Consider the following 18284-nt stretch of genomic DNA (forward strand, 5'->3'; position numbering starts at 1 on the left):
ATATACTCATTGTTCTGTTTTGACAGGTGAGAAGTTAGGGAGTAAAGTTCTAACTGGCACAAAGTCGCAGAGCTAATGAGATAAGAGCCAGGACTGGAACCCATTTCTAGAAGACTCTAAAAGACATGTCACTTCTACATGGGGACTGGGGATGGAACAAGGAGTGGTGGTACATAGCCAAGAATATGGAGGTAAAAAGCAGAAATTTACAGTTTTGCCAAATAGTAACATATAACATGAAACAAAGTTGAAGAAAGAAACACAAATAGTTGAAAGGGTTCCTCTGAGAATTCATAAGAGACTCACTTTCTACCTTTTATATCCCTGCAAGACTCATTTTTAAATAACTTTTTTAAATCTTATATAACCTTTGTAACCAGAAAAGATTATCTTAAATAAAAAATGAAGTTAAATGTACAGAAACTCATACAAGCGAACAATCTAGTATTTATTAAGTGCATCATCCTTAACACTCCATGTTTTCTCATCTTATGTCATCTTTATGGAACAATTCAAAATGCTATCCTCATCTGATCTTTATACTGTTACATTTAATACACTGCAAAATGACTACAACGCTATAATGGTGCTCCAATTGCTCGTAAGGGTTAACCTGTCTCAAGCTTATGCACTCCCTGCTTGCTAACCTCAGTCCCTTGGTCTGCAGCCAAACTAACCTACTTTCTTGAGATTTGCAAACTGCTGGCCTTGAGGAGTGAAGGACTAAACTTTCCCAGAAGATAATGCCTAATCACATTTGAAAACAGCTGCTGCTGATGCCAGCAAGTCTGTTCCGGATCATGTCGACATACCAACTACTACCTGGGCCCCAGCTTCTCCAGCATGTAGGGCCCCCTGCCCCGTTTGTCACATCTTCCCTTTTAAAACTCTTCAGCTTCACCTGGACTGGGAAGGTGGTCTTTGGGACATTAGTCCACCATCCTCCCAGGTTGCCAGCTTCCTGAATAAAACAATCTTTTCTTTCCCACTTGTCTCTCACCTATCTCTCAAGTATTGATTTTCAAGCTGCCAGCAGCCAAACCTGAGTTTGCAACTGATTCTCTGTCCAGTAACACTATTCTAAAACAGGACACAAATCACCACGGTCAGTAATCCTTGAAAGTTTATCACTGAAAGTACTAGAAGGCAGAAAAATAGTACTGTCCCCCCACAACACGTACAGACCTGCACATAACTAAGATCAATAGTACAGGGAAGGTCTTGTACATTAAATACTTAAGTACTCCAAAAATCTACAGAAAACTAGTAAAAGGCCTGCTCCAAATGGCCATCTCCAAACCCAGTCTCATTTTACCATCCTACTTATATATCAATGCTCCACACTTTGGTGGGAAAAGAATAAATATCTACTGCATCAATGAATGAACCCATCATCAATAAACAACTATTTTCTGGTTTTACATAAATTATATGGTTATTTATCACTTGAGTCCAGACAAATAAGGCAGGTTCGGGGCACAAGCAGCCAATGTCAATTTGACACAGAGGTTAATTCTAGCTTTCCTTTTTAAGTATCCAAGAATGGTTTGCAACATTCTTGCTTATGGCTAACCTGAATTTTAGCTAATTTAAAATGTTTGTTGATACAGGACACATAGGATGCAGAAGGTATTCCCAACCTTCGGAGAGGGTCTGTGTTTCATTTCACCAGTAAGAAGGTAGAAGGAGTGGTATATTGGAGAACCGACAGGAAATTTGCACAAAAGAACTGTTGAGAGAGATTACACTGAAAATCACAGCAAACCTCCAAGAGCTTCAGTGTGCTGTCTGGCTACTTTTCAGAAGTGAATAGAATATTTGTGAGGGGTATCAAAGTGAAAGTCAAGAGTAAAAGGCCCAGACTGGTAATGTCAAACCCCACACTGGAAAAAAAAAAAAAAAATCAAAAACAAACAAACAAAAAACCTTCCTCTATGGGCTTGTGAGAAGATCCTAAAAGGAGTTCAACCGGTATCATATTGCTAATTAATTTCACCCTTTGGCGTTCTAAAGAATTTTTACAGGAGTCCTTTTTAAAACGTACAGATCTGTGGGTGGAGGTCCTGTCCATAATCAAGCAGGACCCCGATTCTTCAATACTCAGTCTCTGGGATTAATCGAAGTTAGCTTAGAGTGAGACATGGACTGGAGAGAGACAACTGCAAGACCCACGTTCCAAAGACGGGAAGGGCAAGGACAGTTTTCTATCAGGTCAAATGGCTAAAAGGGATCTTTGCCAAGCCGCCAAACTCCCAGCCAGCGCTACAGATTCTAGGCCTGAAAAAACTCTTGGGTTTGGAGCCTGTGACCCTAGAAAGTGGGCCTCCGGTTCCTGATGAAATGGAAGAATCAGGCCCCTAAATCCCCCAGGGGCAGTTCTGGATCTGGATTTTTCTCTCCCTTGGTCTTTCTTCCTACAGCCCTAGCTCCTTCCACCCCTGATCATTCCTTACTTACCCTTTCTCCCGTTCTTCCTCGGTGAGAAGGGGTAAGTGGTTATTTTGTGCCCTCGCCCAATTTGGCCAAAACCCTAAAAGTAAAAATGACAGAGACAGACAGGTGCTTTAAAATCGTGGTGTTCAAGCCTCAGGGACTCCCACCACAAGCCCAACAGTTCAAGGCAGAGGACAACGCGCCCCCACAGCGCTCCCTCTCACGGCCAGGGCTTGCAGCCGGAGTTGTCCCCTACGAGGGGGACGAGGAGAGGGCGCGATCTGGGAGTGGCCCGCTTGGCGGGGAAGAGCGAGCCGCCTCCCGGCCAGGTGTCGCCGCGGTTGGGCGCCGGTTTGCAACCATGGTTAGCCAGAGGAGAAGGCGGCAGGGCCGGCCGCCGCGCGGGGCCTCAGATAAACACGCGCACGCACACATGCTCGCGACACCGCAGGACTCGCGGCCGAGCAGCCCTCAACCTCCCAGCAATTCCCGCCCCGCCTGGAAACGACTTCCCCGGAAGGGTCCCAAGCCCCGGGGACCGCCAGAGGCCGGCGGCTGAGCACCCACCCACCCCCTCCATCCTCTCAGAACCCCCCGCCCCGAACCGCCACCGGGCTCCCACCCTCCGCACCCGCCGCGCAGCTCAGCCCAGGGGAAGTCCCCGCGCTAGCCCCGCCCACTGCCGGCGGAAAGCTCCGCCTCCATTCCCCAGCGCGCGGGAGCCGCGCGAAGCTCCGCCCCCGGCGGAAAACTGGCACCACCCTCTCCTCCCCCCGCCAACACGGGAGCCCGCCTGGGTTAGACCCAAAACCCGGCGTGGATTTGCAACGGATCAAAAGTAACACTCATTCAGCAAGCAATATCTGAGCCTTTACTCTATGGTCTGCACTGTACTAATGACAGAGAGGACGAGAGGGAGCCGAAACTCTGTGAAACTTGGTTTTCAGCTCCTCCCTTATTATAGAGGTGGGGAAATGGAGACCCCAGCAGTTGCTTGGAGTGTACGGTTATAGGGGCAAAGAGCTTCTCCAGAGCTCTCCCTCTGGACACCTTTACTGCGTTTTTTCTACTAAAGTGTAAACAGGAAAACTATTTCAATTTTGGTTTCTCTAGGCAAACCAAAACGAATAATCCAGAACAGGCGGGTTTACTTTGGAAAACCTGGAATTTCATACCTAAGCTTTTGTCTTCAAGTGGTACAAACTTATGGGGTTTTAACAACCTACAAACAAAATGGAACCTAAACCTACCGAACAGGTATAAAATACTTATTCTCTCTTTTATCCCCCCTCCAATTATATCCCTCATTATTTCTGTCTTTATCTTGCGAATGATGACAAACTACTCTGCACATTTCCAAATCATTTAATACAAATGTTAGTACCAGATGCTCTGGTACTTTTGTTCAAAATCAATTCTAAAGGTTTAAGAACCTACTCAGAGACTCGACCTGATAGCTAGAACCCCTAGCATCTCCCAAGAATAAAGTTGCTTTCCTGCAAAAAGGGTATGTGCCAGTTTTGTAGTTTTTCTCATTCATCACTGAAAGAATTACTGTAGGGCAAGTTCTTCTCTGCCAGGGCTTAAGGTTTTAATTCCATGTGCACTTAGCTGTGAGGACCACCATCATCAAATAGCATTGGCAACCTGTCTAAAAACTCGATTGCACTCTCTTGGCATTGTGAAATTAATAAAGGGAAACCTCACTAAAGTGGAGTTGGGAAGCTACAACTATACCACCCACTCCACATCAATTACAGAACCCCAACAGAGCAATCCTCAACAGGAAAGAATCATCAATGACAGTCCTTAACAGGGAAAGATGTACACTGCATCTCCTATAAGAAATGAGGAACCCAGCCAATGAGAAACCATCATCATTCTATGCTCTTGCTTTTCTCCAATGGGCTTATGTTGAAAACAATACCTCCAGACATCCTCCTTCTCCATAAAATAACAATCCTCTCCTTTGTTTTTTGCATTTGACTGTGGATTTGCCATAGCTTGCATGTCCAAAACCACAATTCTCTACTATTCCTAAATAAACCCATTTTGTTGATAAAGTGGCTGTTCTATTTTTTAGGTTAACAGTATTAATAACAATCAATGTGGATGACCCCAAATTAAACAGATGGAGTTCCTGGTCATTACAACTGACTCTTTGGAATGGAATGTACATGGATAAATAATAAAGACAGGTATGTGTGATTTTTAGTATAATGAAAGTTAATTAACATACAAGATGTGTTGCTAAATCTGACTGAACATCGTCACTGAGATTCATCAAATGGGCTTACGAAGCTGAAGGCACCTAGAAAGGTTACGGTATAGCATATGACACCAGCTATGTGCCATTCTGGAAAAGGTAAAACTATGGAGACAGTAAAAGAAACTGTGGCTGCCAAGGGTTGAGGGACTGGGGGGAGGAAAGAATAGGTGGAGCACAGATTTTTCCTGCAGTGAAAATATTCTCTCTGATACTATCAGGGTGATACATAGCATTATACATTTGTCAGACCCTGTAGAATGTACCACCAAGAGTGAACAGTAACCATACACTACAGACTCTGAGTAACAATGATGTGTCAATGTAGCTTCATCGATTGTAACAAATATACCACTTTGGTGCTGGGATATTGAGAGTTGAGGAAGCTGTGCAAATGGGTCAGGGAATATATTGGCACACTATACTTTCTGCTCAATTTTTCTGTAAAAGTGCTCTAAAAAATAGTCTGTTAAAAATGAAGCTGGGCTAAATCCTCAGAACATCCCCTTTTCTTCAATCCATCAATTAAATTCTAAACTGAATATTTGGCTTTATGTGTGGAGTTGAGATATAATGATTTGTCTTTTTATATTCGAATAGCCCTCCATGCAGCATTAATGTCATCAGAGAGAAAATGAATCCTATATGTATTCCTCACTAAGGTATAAAATTAAAGTATGGTTAGACATGTCTAGTATTCAAGAAGATATTTAAGCAAAGTTAACCTGAAATAATTAAATTTACAAACTCTATGAATATATATATTTCAAATCTATTTCTGTTCATGCATACTTACAATTGGTAAGCAAATAGCCCAAGATATCACAGAGGTTTTTAAACTTCTTGGTCTCAAGATCTCTTTATAGTCTTAAAAAGAGAACTTTAAAGAGCTTTTGTTTGTATGGGTTATATATGTCTATACTTACTTAGTTTTTATGTATTAAAAACTAAGACAGAAAAATTTTAGATATGTGTTTAATTCATTTTTTGAATAGTAAGCCTATTACATGTTATCATAATGAACTTTTTTGAATAAAGACATTTTTTAAAAACTCAGTGAGAAAAAATAGACTTTTCTATATTTCTTGCAAATCTCTTTACTCTCAGGTTTAAGAGAAACAGGTGAATTCCCATATTCTACTTCTGCATTCAATCTGTTGCAATATGTTGTTACAGCTAGAATATAATGAAGAAAAGCAGCCCTTAGTCAAATTCGTAGTTGAAAAAGGGAAGACCTTGCAAACCCCCTAAAAAGGGTCTCAGTAACCTCAAGGGTCCTCCAAACTTACTCTGAGAACTGCAGCCAAATTTTGCATTCATTAAATTCAATATTATGCATTCCCACACCAAAGTCTGCTAACAGTTGAAATTATAGCCCTTCACTTATTCCAAGCTAAAGCTCAAATTTGACAGCTCTTATCAAACCATCACCTTTCTGAAAGTTTTTTCAAAGCTTTTACTATAGCAACTCTGATGAAACTGATACTCTTATTTGAATACATATGAAAACATTTGAGATTTCATTTATATTCCTCATTTCAAACTTCCTGGGAAATTTTGAATATAAATTGTGCCTCCTGGAAAAATGAAACATTGCTGTACAGTTATTAATCCAATCTTCCATATACTTATAATGAAATGTGTACATTTCCTTTTATATAAATAATTTGAAATATATATATAATATATGTAAAGCAAGTAATTATAGTTTTATTTATTACCTAAATAAATACTAGGTTCTAAAGTTACTGCCATGAAATAAAATTTTAGATATATAAACTCTCATTTTTACTACAAATAAAATAACATCCATCCAGGTCTGGGGCAGGGTATATAGAAGAGAAGTATGAGATATCTTGTGCTACAAAGCCAAGAAATTCATTTATAACAAATAAGGGTGTCAAAAGGTCACAAACACCAAAACTACAGAGTCGCTTTGGCCAGAGATGGGACAATTTGAGCACCAACAAAAATAATGAATGCAATTGTCTGAAACATACTGAATATATAAAATCCAAGAGCACTTAATGAAACTCCAAAGGTGAGAAAACAAACACAAACACAAACAAACAAACAATTGATTGGACACTTTTGCAAGCAACAAGGGCACTAACTCTATATTCAACAGGAAAGAAAACAAAGGAAAAGAATGGGAACGCATATTGTCTTTCCTGTTTGAATCGTATTTCAGAAAATCACATCACTGTTGAGGTGAAGGTGTTTCTTATAATAAATGTGAAAGAAGTAAGAGAAGTGAGAAATTGCAATTTAGCAATCCTTTGTGAAGTAAATGGTTCAGGCAGCAATCTTCAGTGGATGAAACCATTACATGAAAAGTTCGATGATATACTTTACAATGGAAATCAGGGTGTCGCTACATCTGTCTGATTGTCTAAGTAGTGCTACAGAATGAGACTCCAGACACTGGGGGCCTTCTGATCTGATGCCATCTGACACACTCAGCACCCCCTTGAAGTGTTCTTGCAAACAAAACGAAATAAAAAAACAGAATCTAAGCAGGCCTTAAAACTGACTTCCTACTCACAGACTTACAGGAAACATGAGGGTTAGAGGAACAAGTTAAATGGCACCATGAAGAAAGTAACAGATAAATCTAGAGTGCAAGACAGTGTGTAAAACAGCAGACATTGCCGTCACAGCAAGTTAACAACAGGACAAAAAGAAGAGAGAAACCATGAAGAGAAGCTCTAGGTTAAAGACAGGTAGCAACCAAATGTACGGTAACCTTGTCTGGGTCCTGATTCAAACATCACAGCACTAAAAAGACTTGTAAGACAATCATGGACATTTGACCATGGACTGTTGTTAGACAATGTTGAAAAAATACTGTTATTTTACTAGGTATAATAATGGCACTGTGTTTATGTAAGAAAATGCCCATGATCTTTGCAGAGATACTTTGAAGTATGTTGAAGTGAAGTGACATACTCCCTGGGACTTGCTTTAAAATACTTCTAACAAGGCTCAGGCTCAGTCCTTAGGCTTCTGCCTTTAGCTCTGGTGGTGATCCATCTCTGGCTCCCTGCTCAGTGGGAAGCCTGTTTCTCCCTCTCCCACTCCCCTTGCTTGTGCTCCCTGTCTCACTGTCTCTCTCTCTCTGTCAAATAAATAAATAAAATACTTTAAAAAATAAAATACTTTGAACAAGGAAAGAAAGAGAGGAAAAAAAGGGAAGAAAGGAAGGAAGAGAGGGAGGAAAATGGGGACGGGGAAAGGAAGGAGAGAGAGAAAAGAAAGAAAAAGGAAGGAGAAGAGATAAATGACATATATGTGACAAAATGGGTAATAATTGGGTACCTCGGTGGCTCAGTTGGTTAAGCAACTGCCTTCAGCACAGGTCATGATCCCAGAGTCCTGGAATTGAGTCTCGAATCTGGCTCCCAGCTCCACGGGGAGTCCGCTTCTCCCTCTGACCTTCTCCCCTCTCATGCTCTCTCTCTCTGTCTCTCTCTCAAATAAATAAATACATCCTTTTTTAAAAATGGGTAATTATTGAGTCTGGTGATGAATGTGTAGGAGTTCATTGGACTTTTCCTCAGCTTTCATATGTGTCTGAAATTTTTCATAATCCAGTTTTAAAACTAAATATAAGTGACTGCTTAGACCCGATTTCCTGGAAAACAGTGCCTGAGAGAAAGTTACATGCGAAACCGTTATTGGGTGTGGAGGGGCCAGTCCTAGACAAGCAAGAGTGAGGGGATAGGGTGAGGGAGGGAGGGACAGGAAGAAGGAAAATGTAGGTGGTATGTTACCAGCCGGTTTTAGGTTCACAGTACAGTCTACTATTGACAACTAGGGGGGTTTGGGTCACCAAGCTCCACTCAGTCAAAACTCCACATATAACTTTTGACTCTCTGAAAACTTAACTACTAATAGCCTATTGTTGACCAAAAACCTTACCAATAAAATAAACAGGGGATTAACATGAATTTTGTGTATGTATTATATATTACATTCTTATAATAAAGTAAGCCAGAGGAAAGAAAATGTTATTAAGAAAATAGTAAGGAAGAGAAAATATATTTACAACACTGTATTTCTTTAAAAAAATCTGCTTGTAAGCAGACTTGTGACATTCATACCCATGTTGCTCAAGGACCAACTCTGTATACAGTTGACAACTGTTCGGTCACAAGGGACATCTCAGGAAGACATATGAAACCACCTGGGACTGTAACAGAACTGTCCTTCAGAAAGAGAAAAAACAAGCAATTTTTTCTACTAGATTCTTCCTGCCTTCTGTTTCTCATTCATCAACGTTTGCTCCACAAAGCAGGGCAAACATGGAGAAAAAAGGCTGGGGGTAGAAGTGGGCAGGACAGTGGAAATCAAGAGGCAAATAACAGAATCTCATAAAGTGACTGAGGTTGATTTCTTTTTTTTTTTTTTAAGATTTTATTTATTTATTTGACAGAGATCACAAGTAGGCAGAGAGGCAGGCAGAGAGAGAGGGGGAAGCAGGCTCCCCACCGAGCAGGGAGCCTGATGCAGGGCTCGATTCCAGGACCCTGAGATCCTGACCTGAGCCTAAGGCAGAGGCTTTAGCCCACTGAGCCACCCAGGCACCCCTGAGATTGATTTCTTATAACAATTTAGAATTTAAACCAATCACTGACTTTCAGGTTCAGTGAAGACTTTTCTATTAATATAACTTCTTTTTACTGGAATAATCATTCTGCTTGATTTTTTTTTTTAATCTCAGAAATTTTGTGCAGGGCAAAGTCATTATTTTTGATTAGCAAAATCACAATCACACAAATGGCCACAGAAACTAAATGTAGAGGAATGGCTCTACCATGGTGCCCCAGAAAGCTTACACATCTCCTCACAGGCCTACCAAGGCCTAATTACAGCAGATCCCAGGCTTGGTGGAACGACCTTTGATCCTCCCACAACACGGGATAAGAGAGGCTTGTAAGGAGCTGCCATCGGCCACACCATTCTCTTCTGCCTCCCTCTCTGTGAGGAAGGCTGTCATGAGACACTTTCTCCTTGCTTCCGGCGCCCTGATGAGGTATGAAACTTTCTCCCTCACCCTCTGAAAGGAGGCCTGCAGGCTATAAAACTCTTATCTGAAGCATGGCGTTGGCTTTCAAATGAAGAGTGTCCTGTCATCCAGTTACCCTCAGCTGGGCCCTTTCTTCAGTGTCACCCCATGTAAATGACATAGGCGCTGACCCCTTTGGCTCCACTTGCTTTTGTTATGTAAGTAAGTCATAACCTGTTTGAATCTAAAAAATGGTTTATTGCTTCCTTACGGTCTGAATCTGTCTGCCTTGCCTTGCCAAATTCGAAGCAGAAAAATTTTACCTTGTTTAACCCCTGAGAGTCTTTACTCTTTGCTGTTTGCTCTTTGGTCAGCCTGCAGTGCGGATAGTCAGGACCCAGTCCACAAACCGATCAGAACACATGAATGACTCAGATTCACATTTTCAGAGACAGTACTTGTTTCTCTAAGTGTTGTAGGATGATTTTTGATCAATGGCCAAAGAGTTCCTTCTCTTTGCCTTTCCTCCATATTAATTAATGGGATATTTGTCCAAGTCAGGTAAAGATTCAGACCTCCTAAAACATAAAAATCGATCAGAAGCATTTTCAACGAAGTCTCTACATTTTCTGCTCATGGTTTGACGTTATCCGTGTTGGATTTTAAAGGTCTGGTAACCACTAGAATAAGAGAGAAGCATCAAAAATCAAGCTCCATGGACAGGCCCTCCTTGCTCTTCCACAGATAGGGGACCTGCCTCCCTTTTTCATACACAAGATAATTAATAATGATGTCATCCAGCTAGCACATGGCCATTCCTATTTGGTACACTGAGAGGCAATGTTCTTCCATTCTCTTATAGAGACATAACAAAGCAGCAAACAAGATAAATGGCACAAACCTTAAAGGCTAAAGAATAGCTCATTCCTTTCATTCTTTTTTCATTTCTTTTCCTTATCATGACTCGTGTAAATTATCTCTTGGAAGTGGAACGGTCTAAGCCTTGCTAAATGATTCTCTCCTATCAACAGTTGACCAAATCCTTAGATCCACAAAGGAAGGAAATAGAGACACGGAGGACCCTGACTTGCCATGTATTTTGTCCACGGGTTTCCTGGCACTGTACAGTGGTAACATTTGCAGTTCTTTTAATTGGCTTTTGATTGACAATCCTAACATATCTGAAAGGATGGCTTACATTCTCTCATGAATTAGCCAGATGATAATTACAAACCAACAATCCATAATAACTATTTGTGGAAGAAACAATTCAAAAGAAAACTGCACATAGCAAAAATTTGTTAAAGTGGCAAAAAAAAAACCCAACAAATTCATTCTTGTTGATAACTCTGAAAACTGAAAACACTGTTAGTAGATTTAGTAGAAATAACCAATATAAAATAATTTATCAACAGCTTAAACTGCTCATGAATAAAGTACATAATTAACAAATTCTCTTTTTCCTTTCATCTGAGGATGTCTTTATATCTCCCTCATTCCTGAAGGATATTTTCACCAGATGGAGAATTGCCAATCCTTGTCTTTCAATATTAAGACAATTTCTTTCTGGCTTTCACTGTTGCCAGACGAGAAACCTGCTCTCATTCAAATTGCTATACCTCTGTAAACACTGTAATATTTTTCCCTGACTGCTTTCAAGATTTTTTTTATTTGTCTTTAGTTTGCAGAAACATTGGGATGTCTTGCCATAGATTTCTCTGTTTTGTTTATTTCTTTTCTTTTCCTATTTAGGGTTTGCTCAACCTCTTAAATCTGCAAGGTTATGTCTTTCACCAACTTTAGGAAGTTATCAGCTATTATGTCTTTAAATACTGTAAGTCTCACATTCTTTCTCCTCTACTTCTGGAACTTCAAGGATACAAATATTTGCTCTTTTGTTATTGTCCACAGGCTCCTGAGACTCTGTTCATTTTTTTTTCCCCCAGTCTATTTTCTCTTTGTTGTTCAGGTTGGGTAAATTCTATTGATCTGTCCTCAAGTTCACCAATTCATTTCCACTCTACAAATGAACCCATCTAGTAGGGTTTTTATTTTGTTATTGTGTTTTTTAGTTCTGCAATTCCTGTGTGGCTCTTTTTTTAATACATAGAATTTTTCTTTCTTTGCCGAGATCTTCTATTTTTTCATTTGTATCAAGAGAACTCCCAACTGTTAATTGAACCAATTTTATGATGGCTGCTTTAAAATCTATGTCTGCTCATTCCAACATCTCATTCATTTTGGTTTTGGCCTCTGATTTTCTTTTCTCATTCGAGTTGTGATGTTCCTTGTTCTTGTGTGATGGGTAATGTTCAATTATATCCTGGATGCTGTGGCTATTCTACGACTCTGGATTTCATTTAGTCTCTTTTAAACAAGCAGTGTCCTGCTAAGGTGTAGCAGGAGGGCCAGGGGATTTTTGTTATGTTCAGCCTCCTGCTGGGTCCCACCAATACCATAGGCAGAAATGGAGCACTCACTCACACCGCCCCAATGCTGGCAGGTGAGGTGCCTTCCCAAAGGAAGTGAAACACTCATGCGCACTGCCTCGATGCCCCTGAGAGAGGAAGCGCCGCCAGAGAGGGAAGGCGGACAGGCGATGCACACCATTTTGTTACTGCAGGACTGGGGTGGCACCTCAGTTCTGAATTCTGTGCCAGGCCTCACTGACAGCAGGGGGAGAAAGCAGAGTTACAACTCCCGCGCCTCTGGGAGTAGAGGTTCAGCAACCTATTGGGCCCTTTAACAGCGGGTATGGGGGCTCAGGTAGAAAATGGAGCACTGACTAGACTTGAATCCCACCAACTTGTTCAATCTTGTTGGTACTGCTTGGGAATGGAGGCTTAGCTCCCTCTTAGGCCCCACTGACCTGGGAGTGGGTAGGTGGTGAGGTGGGAACCCAGGCATTGTTGTGACAAACCTACACCCCACTGCCTCACCTCATTAAGTCCGGCTACTGCCAAGTATAGAGGTAAGCTCAGCTCAGTGCTGGGCCCTGTCGATACCACACTGTTGAAGAACTGGAGAAGACCTGCCTCTGCCAGATGGGGTCAGAGGTCAGCTCCCACTCAACCAATCAACACCACCGTGTGGGATCAGAGCATCGCTGCCTGCCTTCAGGGAATGGGGTGGAGAGTCAGCATTCTCCTTGGCCTTAATAAAACCTCAAGAAAGGGAAGGGTGCTGTTTTTCCACTGGTGTTTGACTGGAGTAGGGCAGGTATTGCCAAAAAGTTGTGCCTAAACAAGATGTTCTTGGAGTCCTTTTTCTTTTATTTTTTAATTTTTTTTTTTTGGTATGTGTATGTTGGTGCTTCCAGATTAGAAGTTCCTGCAGGGCCTTGTCCAGGACATGTGAGAGGCAACAACGAAACCCAGGAGACCCATTGCCATGTCAACCCTCAAGTCCCAAGATGTGCAAATAGTCCATTTCCTTTTGAACCTACAGAGTCTTCCTGTAGGAATTAGGACCTAGAAGGAATGAGGATATTTCAATTTGGCCAGAACCAGAAGTCCTTTTTGTATATACTTTAGGAGAAGAAATGCAAAGAAGATATGAATTGTTGTGGACTATTACAACATGAAATCAGAAACTAACCTAAAATCCAAATTATCAAAAGCAAATTATCAATACCAATTTCCCCAAAATCAAGGCAAGCAAACAAAATAAATGACCCTATATGAAGTTATGTGTGCTATAATACCAACTTCAAGATGCTTTTGGACCCATTTTTAACAACTCCACAAATGTTAACACAAAAGAAAAGTTTCTATGTATAGGTCATTTGTTACAAAAAAGAGATCGAGTCTACCAGATTGGGCAATTTATGCTCATGCATTCTAAATTTTTTTATTTTAGAAATTATTTTATAATTTGTATTTAATTTATATATATAAACATATAATTTATATTTATTTTAGAAATATTTTAAAATATTTATTACTTTTTTTTTTTTTTTTTGGTAAGTATGCTCCACACCCAGCATGGCACCCATCACAGGGCTCAAACTCATGACCCTGAGACTAAGACCTGGGCTGAATCAAGGGTCAGACACCTAACCAACCAAGCCACCTGGGCACCCAAATGTCTGTTACTTTTAAATATTTTTGTTAATATTTTATCAATTTTTAAATCAATTCTATTTTATATTTAGTGTTAATTTTTTAAATTTTTTCTATAATCAGATAAAGATCATTTTTGACATGTTGAAATATATACTCCTGTAACATGCATTTACTGTTGTGTCCTTATGTTTACAGAAAACCTCTAAAACTTGTAGTCCAACCCTACCATTAAAAAATGATACACTGTTTGTTATTATAGTCACCTATCATTATTAAAAACACATAAATACAATAAAAAATACATAATAACTTATGATTTGAGAATTTCTGGGAATTCTTACTTTTTTCCTGAATCATGAAGATATCTATTAGGAATTTGGAATCACTATAAAAAGGTGATGCTCTTGACTGATTGCCTTATTAACAAAAAGACTCTTTTCTCTTGTTAAATGATAAAGACTTAATCAAAATATTTTCTTTCTCCAACTCATGTGTCCAAACCTACTTGGTCATTCTAGGCACTCTGATGTGGGGAAATGATGATATATGCTTAAACAACCTGAAAATACTCAGCCTATAGCAGAAAAGGCTTAGGTGAGAATTTCATAGCTATCTTCATATACTTCAAGGGCTGTCCTGAACAAGAGAGATTGCATTTATTCTCTGTGACCCAAGAGGATGGAATTAGGATAAATGAGATGGGAAGAAATTTTTTATTTCATATATATATCCATTTTCTAGCAACTAGAGAACTCTGAAAAGAGAACAGATTGCCTCAAGAAATAGTGATTTCCTGTCAAGGAAAAAGGCTGGACAACCACTTATTGGGGATATTATCAAAGGACCTCTTAAGACTTTATGATTCTATCTGTCTCTATTATCTCATTTTATTCTCCTAGTGAGATACATAGGGCAAGTATTAAAATTGCCATTTATGGATGCGAATAATGAAATTCAGAGAGTGTATTGGTTAGGATTCTTGGTAAATTATAAAACCAACTTGAGCTAGCCTAAGCAAAAATGAAAGACAGGGTAAGACTGAGTGCTATTTCAGAGAACCTAAGGCCAGTTTACTGCAGCAGGGCTCCAAATGGGGACAGAAGGCATCAGAGCTCTATGTCTTGACTCTGCTTCTTTCTATAAATTGCTCATTCTCCTTCTCTACAGATGTAATTTTTGTGCTTCTGAGCCACATGATAGGTGGAAGATATTTACTCCAACCTCCCTAGTTTACATCTCTATTATTTAAGAAACAAACCAGAAGGACTGGCCGTCTCAATTCTTTTGGACCTTACCATGCTGGTTCATCACAACATTCTCCTTTCTGATTCTGAAGACTAGATTGGAGAATGTGATTTGTACTTGGGGCAGAAACAGAGTTTTCTGCAACTTCCCCTTGAATTGAATGCATTCAGTCACAGACAGATTAACAAGCAACTGCTTTTCTTCCATCTCAGAAGCAGGCCTGACCTGGTGAGCTTATCTCCCGGGGAAGGCACGCAGGAAGCGAGCACACTCCACGTACATACATACAGGAAGAGGAAAAATAACTTGGTCAGAACACGTGCAATGACGCTTTTCCAAAACTCACCCATTAAATGAAACATCCCATCAACTTCCACAGGGATGAGAAACTGAAAGATAGAGAGAAGAGAAGAAAATTTCTCCATTGTATTTTCAAGCGATTGAGAATTTTATATGATGGACTAAGGCATGGAGATGGAAAGGGGATACCCTTCCCACAATTGCCAGTTCCTATCTCTGGAAATAGGAAAACCAATTGGCCCACTCCGAACCAGGTATTCAGCTAGGTCCAGTTATAGCTCTAGCACAGTCACTCAAGGAAAGCCCATGGCTGGCAGTGGATAGCCATTAGGGATAGGACGGCAATTCCTGGAAAAATGGCAAGGCAGATATTCCAATAAGTATACTCAGGTTATTGCATGGGGAAGGCATCAGGATTTAAGCACTCTCTCTTTGCACACATATAAGAAGTGCAGACATTTCTAGCTCTACATTACAAAGCTATTCCTGATATTAATGTCCAACTACTCCATGTTCAAGTACAAGCACACACAACATTACTCATATATGCTTCCCAGAGGAAGACTACTCAAAGTAACGGATAATCCGTTACATCCCAAAATGATGTCTGAGGGCCATTTCTCTTCTACATGATCTCCATGTAATGTTCATTTACTCTTCTAAACCAGTCTTACTTCTGTTCTCATCTTCTTACAATGAGTGGATTGATTTACAAATGGAACCACCCCCAAATACAGCTAATATATTACACTGGAGGGAAGTGCCCATGTAGAGAAATAGAAAACACATAGTGGTTACTGGTTCAGAACATGTGATTTATTCTGTTAGCCAGTGACAGTATGAAAAGCAAACGAACCAGGGACTTAAAAGGGCCTAATTTTGACTTAAATCCTTTAGCAATGTTCTTAGCGATGCAAAGGTGAACTTCCAGTTGGTGTTACTATCCCTTTGGATTGGCTTGGAAGATTTCTTGAGAGTTGAGTCTCCATTTTCCTCTGGTTTGAGTCAACTAAGAGCCCCTTTTACCACATTTAGGTTTCTTTTACTGGCACTGCAACCCCTATAAAGTTTTCTTGGCTGGCTGTCACATTCATTTAGACTCCACTTGCTGAAATCCAACATCACAAGTCCGGCTAGTTTATGCACTGAGAATTTTCCACCTTCTGAACTGAATAACAAAGACTTGGCCACTCCACTCAGGTCTCTATGTATTGTTTGCTTGTTTGTTTGTTTGTTTGTTTGTTTAAAGATTTTATTTATTTATTTGACAGAGAGAGATCACAAGTAGGCAGAGAGGCACTCAGAGAGAGAGAGAGAGAGGAGGAAGCAGGCTCCCCGCTGAGCAGAGAGCCCAATGGGGGGCTTGATCCCAGAACCCTGAGATCGTGACCAGAGGCAAAGGCAGAGGCTTTAACCCACTGAGCCACCCAGGCACCTCAGCTTGTTTGTTTTTGAAGCAATTCTGAAGGTTCTGTCATCCACACTGTGCCCCAGGATGTGAGTTAAAACCTGGTCGGAGGGGACGCCTGGGTGGCTCAGTTGGTTAAGCAGCTGCCTTCGGCTCAGGTCATGATCCCAGCGTCCTGGGATCGAGTCCCACATCGGGCTCCTTGCTCGGCGGGGAGCCTGCTTCTCCCTCTGCCTCTGCCTGTGCTTGCTTGCTCTCTCTCTAACAAATAAATAAATTAAAAAAAAAAAAAAAAAAAAAAAAAAAAAAAACCTGGTCAGAGGTGTGGCAGTCAGACTGCCAGAATTTCTTTTTTCTGATCAGCTGTGGTACATTGCCCCTGTTCCATTTTATCTAGTGAGAGGTACATTGGAATGATGAGGGTGACGAGGTAAGGATAAGATAAGTGTTCCCCAACTTTTCTGATTCCTCCAGAATATCCTCATTCTTCTTTCCAGAATCCCAGTTAGGATATTTTTATTATCCACAAAAAGAAGAGTCACACCCCCTTGATTTATTTCTTCATCTGAACCTCAGCAATCTGTTTGGAAGCTCAGATTTTCTCTTTATACTTTCAGTCATGCAAATTCAACTTGATGGCTTTTCTTCTGCTTTTAGCTTCTTTTACTGACAGCTAAAAAAATTCTTCTTTTACTGACAGCTAAAAAAATTCATGCAATGTTTTCTAATAAGGCCCCTGATAGTTTGATGGACAATGGTCTCAGTTCTGCGACACAATAAATAAATTTAACTAGTTACTTTAATGCTGCATAAGATCAAAAAATTTCTACACCAACCCTGGGGTCGCGGGGGAGGCCTCTTCCCTGCATCCCTGCTCCTTCCGCTACATATCCTGCCTTGACTTCACGATTTTTTTCTGATTAAGAATGTCTTATTCCAAACTCTGCCCCTGGTACAAATTTTGTATTAAAGAGAAGTCTCAGGGCACCTGGGTGGCTCCGTGGGTTAAAGCCTCTGCCTTCGGCTCAGGTCATGATCCCAGGGTCCTGGGATGGAGCCCATCAGGCTCTCTGCTCAGCGGGGAGCCTGCTTCCCCCCATCTCTCCGCCTGCTGCTCTGCCTACTTGTGATCTCTGTCTGTCAAATAAATAAATAAAATCTTTAAAAAATAAAAATAAAAAAAAAAAAAAGAGAAGCCTCTGTCGCCCCTCACCATATGCCACAGGAACTATCTTGAGCCTACCTCAGCAGGAAAAAAAAAAAAAAAAAATATATATATATATATATATATATATATATATATATATATATATAATATAGAAGAGCAGTCAAGCCCAAGGAAGGAGGTAAACATCTACCAGGTCTTTCTTCATCTCTCATCTCTTCTTCTGCATGTTTGCTTTATTTTTCTCCCTCAGGAGATAGGCTTCCTCTGCTTTCTCATACACCAGGTAGATCATGGCCATTCAGCATCTCCCAAGTTTATATCTCTTCCACATGACAGATGAAGGATGGTAGGCTAAAATCAGCAGTTTCCATTCAGCAATGTTCAAGGAGAAA

At 40.5% G+C, this 18284-nt stretch overlaps 1 protein-coding gene across 3 annotated transcripts in view; it reads right to left on the minus strand.

Moving 5' to 3' along the window:
- The window catches only part of IMMP2L (inner mitochondrial membrane peptidase subunit 2), an 860098-nt gene extending 856987 nt beyond the window's left edge, over window positions 1–3111 (minus strand). For 2 of the 3 annotated variants that reach the window (XM_080819140.1, XM_080819139.1), the window contains exons 1-2: window positions 3065–3111; window positions 2458–2530 (exon numbers count right to left, since the gene is read on the minus strand). The gene's annotated coding sequence lies outside the window, so the exon portion shown is untranslated. Of the gene's footprint in view, window positions 1–2457; window positions 2531–3055 lie in introns of all 3 variants that reach the window. The other variant, XM_080819141.1, reaches the window with a different exon arrangement.
- Window positions 3112–18284: the final 15173 nt, after the last annotated feature.

Source organism: Martes martes, assembly GCF_963455335.1.
Source record: "Martes martes genome assembly, chromosome: 11".
NCBI classification, from domain to species: Eukaryota; Metazoa; Chordata; class Mammalia; order Carnivora; family Mustelidae; genus Martes; species Martes martes.